Below are 7,293 nucleotides of genomic sequence, written 5' to 3' on the forward strand. Positions count from 1 at the left end.
GTGGACTGGGTAGTCACCTCACCGTGTCCCACTGAGCTTGTGGCACCGATGAGGGAGACAAACAAGGCTGATGCCGTTTAGACAACAAGAGAGAGGGATTTTGCATCCTAAAAGATGTCTTATGATCTTGAGCATAGGAAGTGGGTCACTGCCAACAAAAAATGTTTGGCTGTGATAAAGAACACGATTGAGCCTGCAATTGTGGGCTCAATCCTAGAGTGTGACATGGTCACCGAGTACCTTGATAGAATAAAGAGTCAGTTCACTGGCTCTTCAAAGACATATGCTACCCAGCCGATAAAACAGCTGGTGACAGAGAGGTACTCTGAAAATGGTGACATAAGAGAGCACATACTAAGGATGAGCAATTTGGCATCAAAGCTAAAACCAATAGATCTGGCTCTTAAGGAAGAGTTACTTATCCATCTTATTTTTGCTTCCTTACCAAAGAAATTTGACACTTTTGTTATCAATTACAACATACAGCTCGAGAAATGGGACTTAGAGAAGCTCATGGCTATATGTGTGCAAGAGGAGGAGAGAATGAAAGCTGCAAATGGTGGCACTATTAATTATGTGAAAGACAATAAAAAAAGAATAATAATGCTAACTCCTCCTCAAAGCCAAAGGGAAAGGGTCCCATGCTGCATCAGCCTCAGTAGAACAAGTTCACAGTAGAGAAAGACCAGTGTCTCTATTGTAAGAAGACGGGACATTATAAGAAAGATTGTCTCGATTACTTAAAGATGATCATAGCAAAAAAGGTGAGAACATTATTATGTTCATAAATGAATCCCTGTATGTACAGTATTCGAAATCTACTTGGTGGATTGACTCAGGTGCAACTGTTCATGTTGCTAATTCTTTATAGGGATTCCGTTCGACGAGGACTACGTAAAGAAGAGAAAGACACGTTAAAGTTGCAAATGGAGTCCGAGTAGATGTTGAAGCCATTGGCGATCTTTATCTAGAGCTTGCTGATGGTTTCACACTTTTACTTAGAGATGTTCTTTATGTTTCCTCTTTACAGAAAAACTTGATTAGTGTTTCATGCTTGGACAATGATGGATATGATTGCTATTTTAGAAATGATAAATGTAAGATAACATTTAATAATGCATGTGTTGGTCTTGCTATCTTACAAAATGAGCTTTATTTGTTATCACTACGTGATGATGTGAATATTGTATGCGATGATGGGAACATTGCGTGCGACAATGAGAATGTATCATCGTCTGCAGATGTAAACAGAAAACGAAAGAGAGCTCACGATGCGTTGTCGAAATTATGGCGCTGTCATTTAGGCCATATTTCAAGGGGGAGAATAGAAATACTAGTTAAGAATGATATTCTTCCTTCATTGGAGCTGTCAGATTTAGAACAATGCAGAGAATGCATAAAAGGAAAGTATGTAAAGAAAATTAAGAAGGATGCCAAACAAAGCGCAGGAATTTTACAGATTATTCACACAGACATCTGTGGTCCGTTTTCTATAAAGAGTGTGGATGGTTATGATTCATTCATAACATTCACAGATGATTACTCCCATTATGGCTATATTTATCCAATTAAAGAAAGAACAGAAGCATTGGATATATTTAAGATATTTAAGGCAGAAGTTAAAAACCAACACAATTTAAAGATCAAGATAGTCAGGTCCGACTGTGGGGGAGAGTACTATGGTCGGCATATCCCATATGGCCAAGTTCCTGGACCTTTTGCAAGGTTCTTATAGGAGAATGACATAGTAGCACAGTATTCTACACCGGGCGAACCTCAGCAGAATGGAGTAGCTGAAAGACGCAATCGTACCCTGATGGATATGGTGCGTAGTATGATAAGTTACTCCACCTTACCGTCGAGCCTGTGGATGGAGGCGTTAAAAATCGCCATTCGTATTCTCAATAGAATACCAAGTAAGTCGGTGCTTAAAACACTGTATGAGTTGTGGACAGGATGAGTACCCCCACTAAACCACTTACGTGTGTGGGGGAGTCCTGCTGAGGCTAAAGTATTTAACCCAAACATTGAGAAGCTAGATTCCAAAATAGTAAGTTGCCATTTCATTGGCTACCCAGAAAAATCAAAAGGTTTTCGTTTCTACTATCTAGATAGACATACAAAGTTTGTGGAAACAAGACACGCTGTCTTCCTAGAGGATGAAATGATAAGGGGGAGCATGGTAGCTCGAGAAATTGACTTTAAAGAGAAGCGGGTGTATGCACCCACTCTAATGATTCATGAGCTATTTTTCTCACTACCTACTGTCGCTGCACCAATAGTATAAGATACTGTGGTGCCAGCACCTGTTATTATTCCACCTGTGGCAATAATGAATGACGATGAGGAATCTGTCCTTTAGGATCCTGTAGAACCTATTGCCACACATGAGGGGGAGCAACAACAGCCTCAAACAGAAGATGTGCCAAATATGGAGGCCTCTAGAAGGTCTCAAAGAGTTAGAAAATCAGCTATTCCTGCTGACTATGAAGTATACAACACTGAGGAATTTTAAATGGAGAATGACGCCACCTCATTTGAAGAAGCTATGAGAAGTGATCATTCATCAAAGTGGCTTGAGGTCATGGAAGATGAAGTGAAATCAATGAATGCCAATAAAGTTTGGGACTTGGAAATAATTTCTAAAGGAGCCAAAACAGTTGGCTGTAAATACGTCTACAAAACAAAACTTGACTCTCAAGAAAATATAGAGAGATATAAAGCTCGACTTGTGGTAAAAGGCTTTACGCAAAGAGAAGGGATTGATTACAATGAGACATTTTCTCTAGTCTCATGTAAGGATTCCTTCAGAATCATAATGGCATTAGTGGCACATTACGATTTAGAATTACATCAGATGGATGTAAAGACGACATTTCTCAATGAGGACTTGGAGGAAAATGTTTACATGGCACAACCGCACAACCGAAAGGTTTTGTCATGGAAGAAAAAGAACAAATAGGATGCCGCCTAAAAAAATTCATTTATGGATTACAACAAGCTTCAAAACAGTGGTACTTGAAGTTTAAGAATTTTGGGTTTAAAGAAAATATAGAGGACAATTATATCTATACAAAGTTTAAGAATAGGAAGTTTATCTTCCTTTTCCTGTATGTGGATGATATCTTACTTGCTAGTAGTGATGTCAGTCTACTACCAGAGACAAAGAAGTTTTTGTCCTCAAAATTTGATATGAAAAATCTTGGTGAAACTTCGTTCGTTCTAGGGATCGAGATTCACCGAGATAGAAGTAAAGGGGTATTAGGACTGTCACAAAAGGCATACATAGAAAAAATCTTAAAGAAATTCAATATGCACAAATATAGTCCATCAGCTGCTCCTATAGTCAAGGACGACAGATATGGGGATTTTCAATGCCCTAGGAACCAATACGAGATCGATCAAATGAAAGCGGTTCTATATGCTTCAGCCGTCGGAAGCTTCCAATATGCTCAAGTATGTGCGCGTCCTGACTTGGCATTTGTTATCGGGTTACTTGGCAGATTCTAGAGCAATCCTAGAACAGAACACTGGAAATTAGTAAAGAAAGTCTTGCGTTATTTCCAAGGAACGAAAGGCCTCATGATGACGTATAGAAGATCTGATTCACTCCATATAGTGGGATATTCAGATTCTGATTATGCGGGAGATGATAGAAAATTCACGTCTAGATATGTATTCACTCTCGTAGGGGGAGCTATTTCATGAAAAAGCTCAAAGCAAACCGTCACTATACCGTCCACAATGTATGCCGAGTTTGTAGCGTGTTATGAGGCAACGGGGCAGGTGAACTGGCTAAAGATGTTCATACCCGGTTTGAAGGTGTTTGACGACATCTATAGACCACTTAAGTTATACTGCGATAATAATCCGGCATGACAGTATGCTCATAATAATAAGTCAAGTGGTGCTGCCAAACACATTGACATAAAGTATTATGTTGTGAAAGATAAAATCCGGGATCATGTCATAAGTCTTGAGCATATAAGTACCAAAAAGATGCTCGTGGATCCGCTTACAAAAGGCTTACCACTCAACGTGTTCAGAGAACATGTAGCCGACATGAGTTTAAGGGAAAGCCTATAATTCCTGCATAAAAGAAGGCCCAAAGATAAGTATCTATTTCAGAACAGAGTGGTGTGCTGTAGCTATTAAGTCTATCGATAATTGACCATGACGATGAAACATGCTATATGCGCTAATCTGTAATGGAATGAACAAAAGTAAATGATATGAAATTGAAAGATAGTAGGAGATTAAGGGAGAGATTGTTAGGTTGATCTTTAATCCCAAACTGGGCCCAACGACCCAGTTAGGCATTTGATCCGCGTCCTGATTGGGGGCGCCCAGCCTACTATGGCTGAAGAGCCCCTGTCACACTGCGTAATAAATAGAGGTGGGGCCAGCGGCTCAAGTCACGAGGTTCGCCTGAGCCGAGCTCCCCACCGACAAACCCAAAACCCGATCTAGTGAGGGGCGCAGTCAGTGACGGGAAGCACCTCCATCACAGCACTGCGCCGCCTCTAGACCGCGTCACCGGACTCCACTGCCTTCACCGTCGGTCGCCACCGCGCATCACCGACGCTGTCTTCATCGACCGTCGCTGTCCTAGCGCAGACACCGATTTCATGACGGACGCGAGCAGATCGAAAGTCTATGATGGTCGGTAACCTAGCACTGCCTCTCTCTAATCTCTATCTAATGCATGTACTAAGACATGTTATATATTTACATGATGTACGGCTAGATCTATGGCTATGATCAGAATGGTTTCTACACGCCCGCGCAGCGGTTCGTGTCGGAGGACGGCGTCATCAACTCGCGCCCGCGGGTGCTGGGCGGCGGCAGCTGCATCAACGCCGGCTTCTACACGCGGGCCAGCGACGACTACGTGCGGGACGCCGGGTGGGACCTGGGCGCCACCGGGGCGGCGTACCGGTGGGTGGAGGACGTGGTGGCGTTCCAGCCGGAGCTGGGACCCTGGCAGGCCGCGCTGCAGAGCGGGCTGCTCGAGGCCGGGGTCGCGCCGGACCACGGGTTTACGTCGGCGGGTCCATTTTCGACGCCAACGGGCGGCGGCACACGGCCGCGGACCTGCTCAGGTACGCGCGCGCCGAGGGGCTCGACGTGCTGCTACGGGCTAGAGTGGCCAAGATCTTGTTCATTTTCAGAGGTCAGAACGTTGTTCGAGTAAAATGTTTTTACCTTTTACGGCTTCGCGGCATGCTGGCTGGCACAGCCAAGCCCGCAGGCACCGAATTTGCCTGGCCTGGCCACAGTAGTGTACCAGGCGAACTGACTGGTGGTTACTTCGGCGCCAGGGAGACGGCCGGTGGCACGCGGCGTGGTGTTCCACGACTCCGAGGGGCGGATGCACAAGGCGTATCTCAACGCCGGACGCCGGAACGAGATCATCCTCTCGGCGGGCGCCATGGGCAGCCCCCAGCTACTGATGCTCAGCGGCGTCGGCCCAGCCGACCACCTCAGCTCGTTCGGCATCAGCATCGTGCACGACCAGCCCGGGGTCGGGCAGGGGATGTCCGACAACCCCATGAACGCCATCTACGTGCCGTCGCCTTCCCCGGTCGAGATCTCGCTCATACAGGTCGTCGGCATCACCCAGGTCGGGAGCTACATCGAGGGCGCCAGCGGGTCCAACTGGGGCGTCCGGCCCTCAGCCTCCGGCGGTGTCCACCGGCCGCGCAACTTCGGCATGTTCTCTCCACAGGTAAGGTTCTTGCCACGGCGATGCTCTGTCATTGGCTCATTGCTGTTCTGTGAGTACTGCTGTTCTTGCAGACGGGGCAGCTGGCCACGGTGCCCCCGAAGCAGCGCACGCCGGAGGCCATCGCGCGCTCAGCGGAGGCGATGAGGCAGCTCGACGACTCGGCCTTCCGCGGTGGCTTCATCCTGGAGAAGGTCCTCGGCCCGCTGTCCACGGGCCACCTCGAGCTGCGCAACCGCGACCCCGACGACAACCCGTCGGTGACGTTAAACTACTTCTCGCACCCCGAGGACCTCCGCCGCTGCGTGGCCGGCCTGTCGGTCATCGAGCGCGTCATCCACTCCAAGGCCTTCGAGAGCTTCACGTACTCCGACTTCTCCATGGAGACGCTGCTCAACATGTCGACCGGGTTCCCGGTCAACCTGCTGCCCCGGCACGACAGCGACTCCACGTCGCTTGAGATGTTCTGCAAGGACACCGTCATGACCATCTGGAACTACCACGGCGGCTGCCAGGTCGGCAGGGTCGTCGACGCTGAGTACCGAGTGCTCGGCGTCGACGCGCTGCGCGTCATCGACGGCTCCACTTTCAACGCCTCGCCAGGAACCAACCCGCAGGCCACCGTCATGATGCTCGGCAGGTAATCCCTAGTGTGCTTACACCTGTGATATTTTATCGGCGCACTTCGAGCACTTCTCCAGGCAGGCCCTAGTGGTACTGATTCCCGTCTCCAAGGATGCCTTTTTAGGTCGAATCCTACCAATCTTCCAATGAATGATTGTGTCTCTAACTTGGCAGGTATACGAGAGTCAGAATGGCCTGTTCGCTTGAACTTATCAGCCGGCTTATCAACTAAAATCTACAATATTTTTCTCTCACAACGAAACAGCTTCAGCCGGCTTATCAGCCGGCTTTAATACCAGCCGAAGGAGTAGAGGGAACAAAACTGTAATGATCCTATAATCCAAGATAGTAGGCGTATTAAGTATCTCAACTGAAGTATGTAATGCTGGATTCAATATTGTTGGTGTGATTCTGATACTAATAGCTTGCACATATTGTCGGAACTGTATCATATTGTTTCTTACTATTACTATCTGTACTAAAGTGAGTGAAATCTGCATCTAAGCTTCAGATCATGTATTCTTGATCAGAACAGGAACATTAGTGAGGCAGCATCACTAATTTTACTGTGTGGTGAAATATTATACTGGACAATCGTTTTCTCTTAGGAAAATGGAAATCACCAGCAGTAAGTGTGGCAGCATCACTAATTTTATATACCGTGTAGTCAAATATTATACTGAACAGTCAGTTTCTCTTAGTAAAATGAAAATCGCCAGCAGTTAGTGTTTTGTGGCTAGTGTCAATTGCCAAAGAAGGGTCTCGATCTCGAACGAGAAAGGGAATCCGATAGTGGGGTGAGAACTTCAGAGGGACAAAACCATGAGGGCAAAAGGGAAAGGGAGATGTTGGATGCCAAGAGGATATCCATGGTTTAAAACCCTTTGAAAAGATCATGAAGTACATGTCTTGTCAAGGATATGTTCACTATAAATATTGCAATG

The 7,293-nt window shown here is 46.3% G+C and overlaps 1 pseudogene; it reads left to right on the top strand.

The window, feature by feature from the left end:
* Positions 1-225: 225 nt before the first annotated feature.
* LOC136492256 (protein HOTHEAD-like) lies at positions 226-6,779 on the top strand (annotated as a pseudogene).
* The last annotated feature ends 514 nt before the right edge of the window (positions 6,780-7,293 follow it).

This window comes from Miscanthus floridulus, chromosome 11, assembly GCF_019320115.1.
Source record: "Miscanthus floridulus cultivar M001 chromosome 11, ASM1932011v1, whole genome shotgun sequence".
NCBI classification, from domain to species: domain Eukaryota; kingdom Viridiplantae; phylum Streptophyta; class Magnoliopsida; order Poales; family Poaceae; genus Miscanthus; species Miscanthus floridulus.